The sequence below is a fragment of the Equus caballus genome, chromosome 20 (genome assembly GCF_041296265.1).
Source record: "Equus caballus isolate H_3958 breed thoroughbred chromosome 20, TB-T2T, whole genome shotgun sequence".
Taxonomy (NCBI): domain Eukaryota; kingdom Metazoa; phylum Chordata; class Mammalia; order Perissodactyla; family Equidae; genus Equus; species Equus caballus.
Window position 1 is genome coordinate 29511799 of NC_091703.1, and position 16213 is coordinate 29528011.

The 16213-nt window shown below is 40.0% G+C and overlaps 1 protein-coding gene and 1 long non-coding RNA gene across 7 annotated transcripts in view; one reads left to right on the forward strand and one right to left on the reverse strand.

Annotated features, from left to right (window-relative positions):
* ZSCAN23 (zinc finger and SCAN domain containing 23) overlaps positions 1-16213 on the reverse strand; it is a 27179-nt gene continuing 10966 nt past the window's right edge. For 2 of the 6 annotated variants that reach the window (XR_002801957.2, XR_011429906.1), the window contains exons 5-6: positions 10790-11307; positions 5787-7459 (exon numbers count right to left, since the gene is read on the reverse strand). The gene's annotated coding sequence lies outside the window, so the exon portion shown is untranslated. Of the gene's footprint in view, positions 1234-5514; positions 7460-8786; positions 11308-16213 lie in introns of those variants that run through there. The other 4 variants (XR_011429905.1, XR_001379181.3, XM_014734276.3 and 1 more) reach the window with 4 other exon arrangements.
* Positions 14028-16213, forward strand: part of LOC138919601 (uncharacterized) — a 23019-nt gene continuing 20833 nt past the window's right edge. The window contains exon 1 of the long non-coding RNA XR_011429914.1: positions 14028-14263. This is a non-coding gene — a long non-coding RNA (uncharacterized lncRNA). The remainder of the gene's footprint in view (positions 14264-16213) is intronic.

Genomic DNA, 16213 nt, shown 5'->3' on the forward strand with positions numbered 1-16213 from the left:
TTTTGTTTTTTGTTTTAGGTTTGTTTTTTCATTTCTTTGTTTTTGTTTTCCTGCCTTCTTATAGGTTATTTGAGCATTTTTTAGAATTGCATTTTGATTTATCTGTAGAATTTTTGAGTACATCTTTTTGTATAGGCTTTTTAGTAGTTGCTCTAGGTATCACATTATATATACATAACCATCACATCCTATTGGTGTCATCATTTCACAAGTTAGAGTGAAGTATAGAAACCTTACTTTCCCTTACATTCCTTACTCTTTCCATTTGTAATTCCTTTAAGTATTTTCTCTAAATACATTTAGAACCACATCAGACAGTGTTATAATTCTTGCTTCAATAGTTAAACATAATTTAGAAAACTCAAGAGGAGAAGGAAAGCCTATTGTATATACCCATATTCCTTCTTCTTTCCTGATTCTTTTCTGTTTAGAGAATTTCTTTTTGCCACTTTTAAAGGTTAGGTTTGCTGGTGTCAAATTCTCTGTCTTATTTGTCTGAGGATGTCTTGATTTTCCTTTCACTTCTGAAGAATATTTTCACTGAGTATGGGATTCTGGCTTGACAGTTCTTTTCTATTTCAGTTCTTTAAAAATACTGTGTCAATTCCTTCTGGCTTCCATCATTACTCATAAGAAATCCACTGTCATTTGAACTGTTTTTCTCCTATAGGTAAGGTGTCATTTTTTCTCTGACTGCTTTCAAAATCTTTTCTTTGTCTTTAGTTTTGTCATTCCTTGAGTCTCAAGGTCTAAAGTGGGTATGTCTTTTTCTTTCCACTTTTTAGAGTCTTTTTGTATTTGTTTTATATACAATGTCCAGGGTTTTTAACTGTACTTAGCAAGAAAAAAAAGGGAAAATTAAGTTTATTCCATCTTCCTTGAAGCGAAACTCCTCTTCAGGGCCAATTTTTATCTTGAAATTCTAGTTTAGGGTATGCTCATCTTGTCTGGAGCATAAATTCAGACTTCACACTGAGTGCAGGCTCCAAGGTTAGCTCTCTCATGGAAGACCTCCTCCTAAAGTGCACAAGATTTGCTCTGTTCTGGTCTCATCAGCATTTCTCTCTTACCTCCACCAACCCAGCCCTTGACTGAGACCAGATATCTTGCTGCTTCCCTGACCCAGTAGGTGGAGTTTTCCTTTTATGGAAGGAGTTATCGTCCTAGAAATTCCACACCATGTCAGAGTCTCCATTTCAGCTCTGGTTTTGTGTTTTGTAGACAGAAGAGAACCTTACAAAAGAGGAATGTGAGAAGTATTAAGATGGAAGAGGCACTGGTGGAGCTCTGGCTACTCAGAGAAGTGGTAGACAGGAGGTACTAGACATCCCAGAGACTTCCTAGAAGAGCTGACACTTGGGTTGAGTTGTAAAGAAAGTACAGAAATAATCCAAGTGGAGAGGCAGGAAAAAGCCTTTTAGATAGAGAATCCCTAAACCTTCAAAAGGGCATGTTAATATAAGGTACGTAGATATGTGTGGAATGTGAATGTGTGGAATTCCCCTTCACAGGTGGTTTGTAAAGCCCCCACCCCAAACACTTCACTTATTGGGTTCCCACAATCCGGGGCCACTATGCACACACCAGGTTTTATGACGAAAAGCACCAGACCCTGCTCTATCACTTACCACACTCCCTGATATCCCTAAGGGGCACCTTTTCTACCTCCTGGTTCTTCTAGTAGTCACCTCCATATAAGCAATATGCCTCTATTATTATTATTTTTTTTTTTTTTTTGGTTTACTTACTCTAGGCATTGCCTATTGGACACTTGGTATGTTAGATTGGAATGTAAGTCACTTAGAATCCTCCAAATATACTTATGTTGCTATTCTCTGCTCGTCCTCTTGTCACCTTTGGGGGCAAAAAGGCTTAAATTTTTGCTCGTTTTCTAAGCAAGAGTTTACTCAATGTGTACTGCGGCTCACAGCACACACATAGTTACATGGCTCAGGTTTTGCTTAGCAGCATGGACCTGTCTAAATATTCTTGATCCTTTTTCTCAGTCTGTTTCACATATTTTAAAGATAGGTCAGTTTCTGGCCTGAGGAAAGAACTATATCAACGGTTCATCAATTAGATACAAATTAAAGAGAATCCAGAAAAACCCAAATAAATAAAGGAGTTCTTTCTGGAATCTCTTTTCCTAATATTGTTCAACCTTTTTTCTTGATTGTTTCTTGGCCCCCTTTCAACTTCCCTAAATACGCCTACCATGATTATGAGCCTAATCATGCTTTCATTTTATTTTCACAAAGTAACACTGACCTTCTGACATTACAGTTTCACCTTTTCTGTAATTTCTTGAATCCTAGATCTCAAATTCTGCTTTTTTTCCTCTTTTGATTTTTGTAGTAGTTAGAAGGCTTATCAAAATATCACAAGAGACTATCTCCTTTTTAAATGTTAGAGTTATTAGGTTAATAAAATGGCCAAGAAGTGTTAGTAACATATGTGGACAAAAAGTGAGAAATGAAAGTTTTCTAGAGCTCTGTTTTCACCTTTTGTGTCTATTCTCTGTCTCTATATCCCTGCGTCTCTCCAGAGTCAAAAGATGGAGATGCTGTTACTCAGCCTTCTGTCTGTCTTAAGCTCTCTTTGTGATTAGATGCTCTTTTCTTGTGGCTACATTGCCTCTATGACAGGGAGCTGACTTGATCATTCTTGGTGCAGGCTGACTCCTTAAAGGAGACTTTCATATCAACCTCCTGCAGGAAGCCATGCTTCTGAGCTGAAAAATCTTTCAAGATTTTTAGAAAAGGACCCAAAAGTCAACTTAATGTTCACTCCCATGTGGATTCAAGTTGTTGTCCAAGACTCGCCCTGTGTCTGTTGTTTTCTGACATGTTCCATGGTTCAGAGTGAGATTTGAGCCCTGGCAAGGTATGGGGAGGAATCCCTCATCTCTTCCCCAGATGCCCTGGAAGAGAAATCTACAGAGGCTGGGGGGAAAGAGGGTGAGGACTGCTCCCAGAATCTGTCCTGGGCTATCTTTTAGCACTACACACTTCATAAGATATCTTAAACAGTTAAACCATTTCTGCAAATTGTATGGTTTCAGAATATGGATCTCGAGCCTAACTCTCTCCCCATGAGTCCTAGATCCACAAATCCTTAAACTAATCCATTAACAAATAGCAACATCTGCAATATAATGCCTCCTAGGATCTCAAACTTAACGTTATCAAACTGATCTCATCAATCTGTTGTCAAAATGCTTTCTTTTTTTTACTGTTTTTTTAAAGATTGGCACCTGAGCTAACATCTGTTGCCAATCTTGTTGTTTTTCTTCTTCTCCCCAACCCCCCCCCCCCCCCCCCCAGTACACAGTTGTATATTCCAGTTGTAGGTCCTTCTAGTTGTGCTATATGGTACACCGCCTCAGCATGGCTTGATGAGCGGTGCCATGTCCACACCCAGGATCCACACCTGAGAAACCCTGGGCCACTGAAGTGGAGAGCGTGAACTTAACCACTTGGCCACAGGGCCAGCCCCAAAATGCTACTTCTTATTTAGTGTTGCCTCTCTTGGTGGAGGAACCACCATTCTGTGATTACATCTGGAACTTTTTGTTCTCTTAACTCTCGCATAATCAATCACCAAGTCCTCATCCATTTTCCCTCCTATTTCTCAATTTTATCCCCTCATATTTAGCACTCTCTTAATCAGACCTGCTCTCCGGGAGCATGCCCACTCCTCATTTGTTGCAACGGTAAACAAACTAGTCTCCCGATAGACAGTTACCGCCAGGCTTAAATTTCTTACATGGCCTTTTCAGTTAATGTTCGGCTCCTTGCCCTGGCTTTGAAGGGCCTTCCTGTTCTGGTCCTGCCTGCCCCTCTAACCTAACTTTGTTAACTGTAACATTGTTTAGCTAAAAAATAAATTTAAAAAAATTGGCCATACAATGAATTCTGGCTGTTATTATTAGATAACTTGCTTGCCTCCTTCTAAACCTGAGCTGGAGAACTAGAAACAAGAGTGCAGGCTTCAAGTCACAGAGTGAATTGCAGTTCACCACTTGCTGTACGGGTCATTTAACCTCTCGTTTTCTCATATGTAACATGGAATGACTGACCTACCTCACAGACTCACTGTAAAGATTAAGTGAAATGCATATAAAGCACTCAGTAGTGCAGACCAATGATAAGTCTTGTTACCCTATATTATGTCTTGGTCTCGGCAGGCATTTCAAACACTTCACTGGCCTGAGTTGACCTTAGTGAAGAGGAAAATATTTTTTAGGTCCCCATTATAGCCCCAGGCTTATATGCTTATGGGACAGAAAGACAGAGCATGAGAAGCTTAGTGCTTTGTTAAAGTGGTCTTTACACCAGGGCGGCTAACTCCTTCATTCTTGCAGTAAGGGAAAGTGGCTCCCTACGAGCAGGCAGATCTCTGCTGGGAGGAGGCACTGAGGTAGAGATAGCCTGGTAAACTAGTCATTTTAACAACTCTGTTGAGCAGCCTGTATCAGCAGTCGGTAATCTCTGAGCCCAGAGGCACTAAGAGCCCATGGGCATACACAAGTACCATGGCCCTCATCTCTACCCCCAAGATCACTATTAATAATTACAACAGTCTTTTGGATAAAAGATACATTTTTACAAGTAGAGGTGATAAATTGATAGCCCATGGGCAAGTCAAGTTGTCCTAAAGTAAAAAAAAGGACTAAAGACTAAAGAGAGTTCATATAAGATTTGGAAGATGTGGCAACACTGGGCATATGTTCCACATTTAATAATCAGGTGGATCCGAAGATCTGGAGATAGACCTTAACCCCTTAGGAAGAATATCTAAAATTAGAAATATGAGTTTCTCCTTTAAGAAGGGAGACTTGCTTTTAATCAGAAATATGCTCCTCACCTTCATTTGTTAGGTTAAGGGAAAATTAGTCTCATAGCCAATACATTTCTTACTTACATTGTGATTCCCATTCTTAAAGCTCCTGACACCAAAAAAGATAACATTGCCAATAGTAGTGAAATCTGTTTTAAAGATCCCTTGTGCTACAATTTGTTTCAAGTTGTGAAACATTGATTGTATGATTACATAAGTCATACCTTAGCGACTAGTATGAAAATTAATGATGGTTCAAACCTATCAGTTGACGACTGAAGTGGTTCAGCAGTAAAGCTTACGAAGCTTTTCCTTAAAATATACTATACTCAAAAGTACGAAAAGATCAGGGCCAGCCCGGTGGCACAGCAGTTAAGTTCGCAGATTCTGCTTCTCAGCCTCCCGGGGTTCGCCGGTTCTGATCCCGGGTGCGGACATGGCACCACTTGGCACACCATGCTGTGGTAGGCATCCCATATATAAAGTAGAGGAAGATGGACATGATGTTAGCTCAGGGCCAGGCTTCCTCAGAAAAAAGAGGACGACTGGCAGTAGAGATCATTGTTTATGGTGGTTAAAATGCACAACTAACCTGATCATCTTCCTCCTGCAATGGAACTCAATGAAGAGGATCCTGGCAATTTTCCTGAAACCTTAATGCAATAAAAAAGACGGTTTTTGTTTTCCCTTTTTTTTTTCTTTTTCAGCAAGATTAACCCTGAACTAACATCTGCCACCAATCCTCCTCTTTTTGCTGAGGAAGACGGGCCCTGAGCTAACAAGCGTGCCCATCTTCCTCTACTTTATATGTGGGATGTCTGACACAGCATGGCTTGACAAGCAGTGTGTAGGTCCGCACCCGGGATCCAGGCCAGCGAACCCCAGGCCTCTGAAGCAGAACATGTGAACTTAACCACTGCGCCACCAGGCTGGCCTGTTTTCCCTTATTTTTGACTCTAGGATTGCTTCATTTATTTACATTACCTGCCTCGCCCCTAGGTATTTGGGTTTGCTTATTCTCCTCCTCTGAAGACTAGCTTGGGTATCTCTAATGTTTTACAAACACAAATTAACCAACCTCTATTAATAAAAAGATGCATCTTTCTTGTTTGGAGTCTTGGCTATGAGCTACATGTTATACATTAGAACTGATGTAGGAATGGAAGGCCCAAAGATTCACTGTGCTGTCACTAAAAAGATGCTGAAAAAGTTTTTTTGACTTGATAAATCATCATCACTGTGGAAACATTTAAAATATATTAAGCATCTAATATTCCTACTTGTATATTTTATAAACAACTTAGGTTTTCAACTAAAAGAATACTATTAAATGGTTCAAGCTTTTGTAAGAATTATATTTTGGAACAACTAGTAAAACATCTAGAAATCTGAACTGGTGTTCCATAGGCAACCTTCAAATCACTAAAATAATGTAGCTTATTTGATCAGATTGTTAGGGAAAAAGTAAATGGCTTGCTCTTTTGAATGTGACAGGATTTGGGGGATACGTTTTGAAGAGCCAGTTTTCATCAAAGACCACCCAGAGGTCTAGCATGAAGAAATTCTGTCTTACCAATTTCTGATGCTGGACACCCATGAGTTTTTAGTGTCAGATGAGGTGCTATTGTTCAAAGTCTTTTTCCATCCATATTTATCAACTTCTTAAGTTCTCTCTTGAGTGAGTTCTCTGGTGTTTAATAAGGAAAGAATTTCCATGAAAACTTTCACTATACTGATTACACTTAAGATTTTCTCTCCACTGTGGATTCTGATACGATAGAAAAGCTCTTTGGTCTGACTGTAAGCTTTACCACATGTGTTATACTTGGTAACATTTCTCTCGGGTGTGAAGTCTCTGCTGCTGGTTAAGAGGTAACCACTGACCAAGGCTTTCCCACGCTTGTTACATTTATTATAATGTCTCTTTCTGTACGGATTCTCTTATGATGAACCAGTCTGCTGTTCGCACTGAAAGTTTTCCCATATTCTTCACTTTGTGGGTCTAACTCCAGAAAATTCTCCTATTTTCACTGAAGCTTGCACTCTTGAGTAAAAGCTTTTCCACACTTATCACTTTCATAGGGTTTCTCACCAGTCTGGATCTCCGATGCTGAATAAGGACAGAGTTCTGAGTGAAATTCATTCAACATCCCTTACACTTATACTATCCTTGTAGTAATTTTTGGATAGCTTTCTAGTCTTCTCTGATACTTTTCAACTTCTACAGAATCAAAGTTCTAATAAGCACTGTCATCAAATCTGACAGTGTATCCCTGTTGGCATGTTCTTTTTTTGTTTTTGCTTTTTTTTTTTTAAAGATTGGCACCTGAGCTAACATCTGTTGCCAATCTTTTTTTTTCTTCTCCCCAAAGCCCCCCAGTACATAGTTGTATATTCTAGTTGTAGGTCCTTCTGGCTCTGCTATGTGGCACGCTGCCTCAGCATGGCTTGATGAGCAATGCTAGGTCCGCACCCAGGATCCAAATGGGCAAAACTCTGGGCCACCGAAGCAGAGCGTGTGAACTTAACCACTAAGCCATGGGGCCAGCCCTGGCATGTTATTTCCTCAGATTTCTTCTACTTTGGAAGCAACTTCTCATTCTCCATTTGATCAAATCATCTGGAAGAGAGTAACAATTTCACCATAATTAATTCACTCATTCACACATACCTTACTCAATTATTTGCTCATTAAATAAGCAATTATTGGGATTACATGCTGCAGAAAGATAGAAGAAAATGTTTCACATAAGACAGATGTGCATTAAGTTTATGACTTTTATAGTATGCCATCATTTTAAAAAGGGAGGGTTGTGCGTGCATGTATACATATGATTATATTAAAAGAATAATAAAAGGATAACCCATAAAAGTAAAGAACAAAAGGTTGCCTATGGGGAAGGGAGGGAATAGAACGAGGGAACAGGAATACAACTTTGAAAATATCTTACTTTGTAGGTTTTGCATTTAAAATTTTATATTTTACATAAGAAAAGGAAGCATTTTAAATAATTAAAGAAAAGAAAAAGGATTCTCTAAATAGTGAAGAAACAAAACAAACTGAACTTAAATGTGTACCTGTTGGTGGCATAATCACACAAAAGAGGAATTATTAAAAATGTCCTTAAAAGAGTAATTTTTTTGTATATCCCCAATGAGATATACCTTAAGGACAAAGGAAATGGGAAACACACACACACCACTATTGGCGGTTGACAGAAATCATATTTGTTGATGATAATGCTGATATTCTTATTCTGAGGCTATTGCATATATGCTGTAGGATAAAGCAAATGAGTATTTGATATTCTATCATTCCTAGTGTCTTTGAGAATTCTTCAAAAGGAGATACAGATGAAAAGATAGATTAAGACCCTGAAGTCCTGAATTTAACGTGGAACTAGTGATGTGAACCCATAATACAAATTTTATCATAAATATTTTTCTGGCTCTGAGCACTGAAAAGGAACAATGTCAAACTAAGCAGCGAGCAACCGTAGCACCCTATTTTGGATCTTGAAATACCATTTCCCACTAAACAGAATCAAGGGTCCTTGGAAAAATTATTAGGACTGGGCAAGGAAAATTATAAGACAGGCCTGGTACATCTTGTCCTAGCAGACAGCAAGAAAGCTACCAAAGCTGACTAGGCTCATGTCATAAATGTAGGAGTCAAACTGAAGAGGCTCCTACTGCCCACAGATGAGACATATGAGTTTCAAAAGGCTATTAGTACTATGGATTGAAAAATATCAAATATGTTTAAATCCATGAGTTCTTAATGATACTATTACTAATAATAACTGCCCACTGTTTTAGAGGAGATAGCAAACTAATTGTTTTGAAACTGAGAAACAAAAAAAAAGGTGGGAGGGAGTTAAGCAATTATCTTGCCTTTCATATACAAACCATTGAGTAACCAAGCAAGAAATCAGGGGAAGCATCTCTTTATATAAATATTCCAGCTTTATTAAGTGAAGAAAGAATGACAGAATAAGAATATCATCACTTTGGGATCCTCTAATGAATTACTAGATGTAGGTATTGAGGATCAAAAGCTGATCACATCACAGAAAAAGAAACAATCAGACATTATAGGCTCCAGACAGAACACCAGCTTGCCAAGTTAAACTTGTCTTGCCCCAAAACCTTAAATTTGATTTTGGTCAAGCCTGTAGATTTGCTACAATTTATAGAAAACAGAGAGGACAACAGAACATGTTAAACTACAGCACAAGATGCAAGCAGCAAAACCCAGATTGTGGGAAACTATATAGGACAAACAACTTAATTTCTTTAATAAGTGAGTTGCAAGGGGGAGAAAAGAAGGAAGGGGGACCCATTTATTAAAAGAAACCTAAGAGACATATCAACCAATCACAACGCATTTTCTTCTTGGGATCTTGACTCAAATGAGCTGAAAAAGAAAACAAATTAAAAAGTTTATGACATCTTTGAGACGAGTGGAAATTTGATATTAAGAAATTGTTAATTTTTTTAGGCATGGTAACAGCATTATGGTTATGTTAAAAAGTTCATGTCTTTTAGTTATGCCTTCAAGAAGTCATCTTTTAGAGTACATAATGAAATATTTACATTTGAAAGAATATGGTATGAGATGTACTTCAAAATTATATGTAAAAAATAACATGGGAAGTGAGTAGGGCTATAAATGAGAAAAGACTGGCCATCATTTGATAATGTTGAAACTAGGCGATTCATGGAGATTCACTATACAAATCTACTTTTATATAGGCTTATATAGAAAAAAGATAAAAGGATTTATGGCTTTTAGTTGGCAGTATTGAAAAAAACAAACAAAAGGGGCCGGCCCCGTGGCCGAGTGGTTGGGTTCACATGCTCTGCTTCCGGCCCAGGCTTTCGCCGGTTCAGATCCTGGGCAAGGACACATCAATTAAAAAACCTCTAGGGTTAATTTAAAAATAATTTGATACCCATACAGTGAAATATATGTCAGCCATATGTATATATTCCATGTAACACTCTTGGAAAGATGTCCATAATGTAATATTAAACATAAAAATAGTGGCAGTTGATATATACAGTATAATTATATTTGGGTATGGATGTGTGCTTTTCCAATAAGCATGCACTTACTAAAGAAAGTTTTGTTTCCTACACTCATTTAAAAAAAATGTACATTCTAACATTTCTCCATTGCATGTAGCCCTGAGTAGTTTTCTGTTGGCTTCAATGCAGAAAAATGTTCTCCTGCCTTTAGACTAAGAGGTCCAGGTCAGGGAAGCTGGTGGCATTAAGCTAGAATAGAGAAACTGAACTATGTGATATGAAATAGCAGGATTTTTCAATAATTTTAATTCAAAAAAGTGAAGGAAGAAAAGAATCATAATTGAGGTTAAAATGATATGCTGTGGAACAGGCTTTAGAGGTCAATTGAAAGGTAAGCAAAGATTTTCATGATGAGGTTCATTTGGAAAATGCAAAAAGCCACCTGCATTTGCTATCTTTTGCCCAGGACAATCTCCTCCTCACTTTTCTCCTGAATAGGGTGCAGCTCCCAAGCTTCAGAGTTGAGCTGACCCTTTACTGGCTGGAGCTAGACCCCAGGTGAGTTCTCTGCTGCTGCCAGATAAACTATTGGCCCTTAGGGTACTTCCTAACCCTGTAGGAGGGCTAGGACCTGGGGACAATTAGACACAGTTTAACCAGTGTGATATCTGCTGAGGGTTCTAGAGCTTAAGATCCCAATATTAATATGGAACACAGGATGGGAGGACAGAAAGCAGTTTCCCTTAATCCGCAAGGGCAGGGCATAAAAGGACAGAGAGGATAATACACAGGGAACATAACTCTACAATGCGCATTAGCCATTTTTCTCGCTGTATTTGAGAGAAGATCTCAACTCTGTTATCTCTCTCTGGAGAAAATGCCTGCTTTCTGATAATAGATCATTTCTTCCTTATCTCACCTTTCCTCCTGGATTAGCCAGCTTCCTCTCCAAGCACCTCCAGTACAGTAACAGCCTCCTCCCTAGACTCTGGGCTGCTCCTGCACTCAAGCCTGGAGCTCTGGGCAGGATGGTCAGGAACTGCTCTGGTACCAGCAGTTCCAAGATGTGTTTGTTCCTTGCTGTCTATCTCTGGTCTCAGCCAGTGATGGCAAAGAGCCTGGAGCTGGACTCTGGAAGCTCAAAAGAATCCTCCTAGCTTTGTCTGAAGAACTCCTGGCCAGAAGCTCCAGTTCTGTGCAGGCTAAATTTTAACTATTTGACATTCCTTCTGTTCTTCTGCAGCCCAAAAGGGCTGAACTGAATTCATTCCTGGGTGAAACAGCTCAGAAACCTGGCTTATTGCAGTAGTAGGAGTGCTTCATGCTGGCGCCGAGGCATAACACATCATTGTTAACAGACATCAACTCCAAACTAAGAACATATTCACTCAGAGTGAATGGTCGTGATCAAAGCAATGATCTGCAGGCAAAGAAACTCTGTAAAAGGTAAAACAAGCAAAAAATGGCAATAAGAATAATGGCATAAAATCAACTAAATGATAATTCAGTTACTTCAGGATTAAAGTTTTACAAGACTATTAGCTTTTAGATCTAGAAACCTCAGTGAAATACTCAGATAATGAGAAATATTCAGATAATGAAGAAAAACAACGGAAACAGCTTTGCCTGCTTATATTGCAAGTCAAAGACTGAGTCAATTAACATTTATAAATCAACTTCTCTGTGCCAAGACTTGCGCTAGATGCTTTCAAAGGTACTTTTAGTGTTAGAAAAGAATAACGTGCATGTCAGTCAGGGAGTCCCACATTTGAGTCATGCATCCCAAGTCACTAACCAAGTCCTTTTCTTACCAGATGACCCTGCAGCACCTAACACTGCTAACCACTCCCAATTTTCTAAGGAACATTACACTCTTCTGGCTGTTTTTCCATGAGTTAGTTTTTGAAAAGTGCTTAGACCAATTTTTGGCGCTCTGGAAGCATTATATAAGTGCTTGTTAAATAGATATATGTCTCTAATGGCTCCTTCTTACATCTACTTTACAGTGCTTCTTCTGCCTACCAAGAAACGTCTGGTTACCCTAAGTTGAGATCCAGCCGCCTTCTCATTCCACATTGATTCTGGGCAATCTCATTAATTCTGTAGCATCAGCTGTCACCCGAGAACTCCTAAATCTGATCCCAATCTTGTTTATCTCTTATCTCAATCTTGCTTTGGAGCTCCAAACCATTATAATCCAATGGTGTATTAGACCCTTCCACTTATATGTTTTATGACACTTATATGAGTTTATATGAGCATCTTCAACTCAATACTACTGAAAATTAACTCATCATTTTCCCCTCATAAGCAATACCTCTTCCAATATTACCCATTTCTTTTAAAATGGTACCACATTCATCTAATCATCCAATCCAAAAACATGCCTAATTATTCCTGACTACATTTATTAAAAAAAAAAAAAAAACCAAAACCCTTATGTAGTACTTAGTATGTGCCAGGCAGTGCACTCAGCGCTTTTTTAAAAAAATATCTTTCTCCTTTTCATCCACCTAATTAGTCATCAAGTCTGGTTAAATCTACCTCTTTAGCATAGTTCCATTCCATCCCCTCTTCATTTCCATAGCCACTGCCTTACTTTCATCAACTTATAGTATTGGTTCTTTCTTTGACAAATGCAAGTCTCTTATCTCTCTTGCTTCCAGTCTTGCCCCCTTTCAATTCATTCATCACACTGCTTCCAGAATATTTCTAGAAGGCTAGTAAGATTATGTTACTCCTCTGCTTAAATCCAGACAGAGACTCCTCACTCTGTGGGGTATACCTTCTCATCTTCTGTGCTATGTCACAATTCACTGGATGCCTCAAATGGCTTACAGAAGTGCCAGCATATTGATATCCCAAGCTCCTGAAGTGGCCAGGCAGATCTGGGATAGCTGAAGCCCTTGGCCTGGTCTCTTCTGCAAGGCAGTGTGCATACAAACATTTTGTCTATGAGCCATTACATTAAAAAGATGGGGAAGCACACCACCCTATAAAGTCGAAATTCCTTAGCATATCTCTGTTACTATCTACTTTTTCTCTTTGCTCCAGCTCTACCACACCCACCTCCATCTACTTGTAGTTTTCTGAAACGGTTTTCTGATCTGTCACATACTATATCTACACCCCAAGGACTATTTCCTCTTTGCTATCCAATTTCTATCAGTTGACAGAGGCAGCTCTGCTACTGCATAGTCAGGGAGGTTATCTTTAACTTTCCACTCCCCACCTCCAAAGGCCCTCCTATTATGAAGTTTATTTTCCTCAAGGCACTTATCACACTATATTGTCATTGTGTATCGTCCTCATTACACTCTAAGGTAGTGAGTGCCTCTTTTATCTGGCTTATTCCCCTTTTTATGACACAGAGCCTGGCACATATGTGGCACTCAATAATGTTTGCTTTCTGAAAGTGCTAACTTCTGAATCTATTTTCTTAGCCATAGAAATTCACGTAGCACTTCACTTTGTTTTGCAAAAATGTGAGCATCATGTTATGGTAAAGTACTTTTTAAAAGTGCTAAGCCTGGTAAAGTACTTTTTAAAAGTGCTAAGCCTTTACAGTACTAGTATGCAATATCACGGCCACTACTATTGGGGACTTCAACGAAAACCGAAAAACTGCTCAGGTAAAACGACCGTAGAACTCAGGAAAGGTATAAGAAACCATCTTTTAGCATAAGGATCCGTCAGCCGATGGACCCCGGAGGGGTCTCCCCACTGGTACATCTGTGTCCCCACCTGAGAAGCGTTTGGTCAGCACAGACCCAGCTCTGTACACTTGTGTTCTGTCCCCTGCATCTCCAAAAAGTCCAGCAGCACCGACACGGAAAAGAGAGTCAAATCCTGAGGGATCTACGAAGGGAGAGGAATCCGAGGCAGGCCTGTGAAAAGGGGCAGCACTCCCTCCTCTAGATCCCGACATTTCTGCTGAGCTATAGAGCATCCTGCCAAAGAAAAGGGAGGCAGGTTCCCACCCACACCCACTCAGAGTGTGAGGGTGTGCAAGAGGGAATGTAAGAAGATAATACTTGGGCCGTAGCTCACCCCAGAGACCGGAAGTACATCACAACGCTCAAACGCGTCTCGGCCGGCTTCAATAGCTGCCTCTCTAGGAACGCTTCGAGGACCCGTCATCTCAGTGGCTGGTCTGCGCCCACCACGTGACCGGCGTTGCGCGCTCAGAGGCTTCATCCAAACAGCTCCGGCAGCGCGACCCACTGCCGCTTGTAACCTCTGCTGTCCAGCAGCCCCTCAGTCAGAGCTAACATCTCTCTATCCCGCTGAAGACAGCTGGCCACAGTGGATCTTGCGGAGCCCTACGTTCCCTAGGACCCCGGTCCTGCGAGGGCCCCGCCCTCAGTGCCCCTCTGCCGCAGGGTCTCGTAAGGTACCTTCTGTCCAGTTACCTTCACTCTGTCCCCAGGGTAAGGAGCAACAATCAACACCCAGCTGAGGAGAACGGCAACAAGAGGGGCACATGTTGGCTTGCTCTCTACTGTTTTAAATCTTTGTTTAAACAACTCAGGTCCCTCTGAGTAACCTAACGACTAGCAAGTTTTGGGTATATAGATCCCTAACTGTGCTGAATTAGCAGAAAGCTGAGATTGCAGTGGTGGTGATGGGAAGTCACTCCCCCCCACCTCCCCGCACACACTCACCCTGTCCCCCTCTGTGAATGATCTTGAGGCAAAGGCGGAATATGGGGGCAGGGGCAGTTGTAGCAGTTTGTCTTTGGTACCTTGTGGTGGGAAGAGGGCTATGGCTCTACAGCCAATGAATTATGTGGCTTAAATGTGGTAATTTATGAAACTGTTCGGCACAAGGTCTGGCCCCCATTCATCCTAGCTACTTGCTTAAAATGGCTCACCCTCTGCTTTGTCCCTGCAAGCTTCTGACCCAGTGCCCTTTCTTCCCACTTTTCCTGTACAATTTAAGGTCCAACACCCCTTACGGATCTGTCAGTCCTGATGCTACTGAAATGCTGCTGTGCTTCCAAGATGTCCTCAATCTTGTCTGACAAACCATTCTCTCAATAGGTTCATCTTAGGAAAATAGCTATTTTAACAGTGAGGTTTTTGGGGGGAGGAGTGTCGTCTCTTTGTTTTGGTTTTTGTAGACATACTGTCCCACCCTTTCTTACCTAATCCAATAGATCTGTTAAAGGGGATTATTTCAGACCAGGAAGGTGGTGGCTACCTTGGTGTAGATGGCTACACCTAAATCTCCAACAGTCTCCTTCATGTATGTTCTGCCTCAGCTTTCATGAGAGGACACTGTATTCTTTCTGATTCTCTGTCTCATCTTCTATCTCCTCAGCTGGAAGAGTCATGAGTAGGGAGACCATACATCCTGATTTATACCTGTTGGCTGGGTGTAATTATTAATAGCACTCCCTTTCATTCTCAAAAGCGTCCCAGATTGGGCAATAAATTAGGTAGTTACCTGATGTCTAAGAACCAGTGATATGTTAGCTAAAATGGAGATTCCCAGGCCCTGCCCTCAGAAACTGATTCAGTCAGTCTGGGGCCCAGGAAACTGCGCTTCAAACAAAGAGCCCAGGTGATTCTAACAGGTGTACACATTGTGAAACAGTGGTTTCATCATAAAGCTGAGGCAGTTGGCATGGAAAACTAGGTGTGGGTCCAAAGAGACCTAAAAAAAATCACAGTGATTTATAGACTGTGCTTTTCTCTCTTTTCCTTTTTATGGAAAGTACTAAAACGAGTTAGAAGTAAGGAGTAGTAAGATTATTTTCACTGCTTATTCCATCTGTACCTAAGACAGTCGGACCAATGAGCGACAGATTTCTAATAAGTATTAAGAAGATGAAGCACATTTCTTGGTAACACTGTCTCTGCATCTGTCTTTTTATTTTGCCCTCTCTTTGGTCACCATTTATTGGCCTGAACATATTTTAGATGAGTCTTGCCTTACCCTGTTCCCCCTGCCTAAAACACTTTATCTTTCATCTCTCTCTGCAGAAAATCTACTTTTCTCTCAATCACTAACTCAACATTTAACCAATGACACATATAACTGGTATATATTTTATATTTCAAAATTTCCCCACAGAAAATACTTCATATTTTATAATAATTTTGACTTTACATACACTTTTATTTTAAAATCACCTCAGAGATAATTTTTGTCTTATTGGAAAAATATAAAACAATCTTCCACTATAAATTATAATTTTTTAAATGAAAAAATTGTTAGATATAGAAAATATAGAAAATAGGAGTCATTTCCAAATACAAAATATGGACAGAGACTTGATTCTCCTGGAGTTGTGACCTTCAAATCAAAATTAGAGTGAAAGAGCATCTTCTGGGCTCTA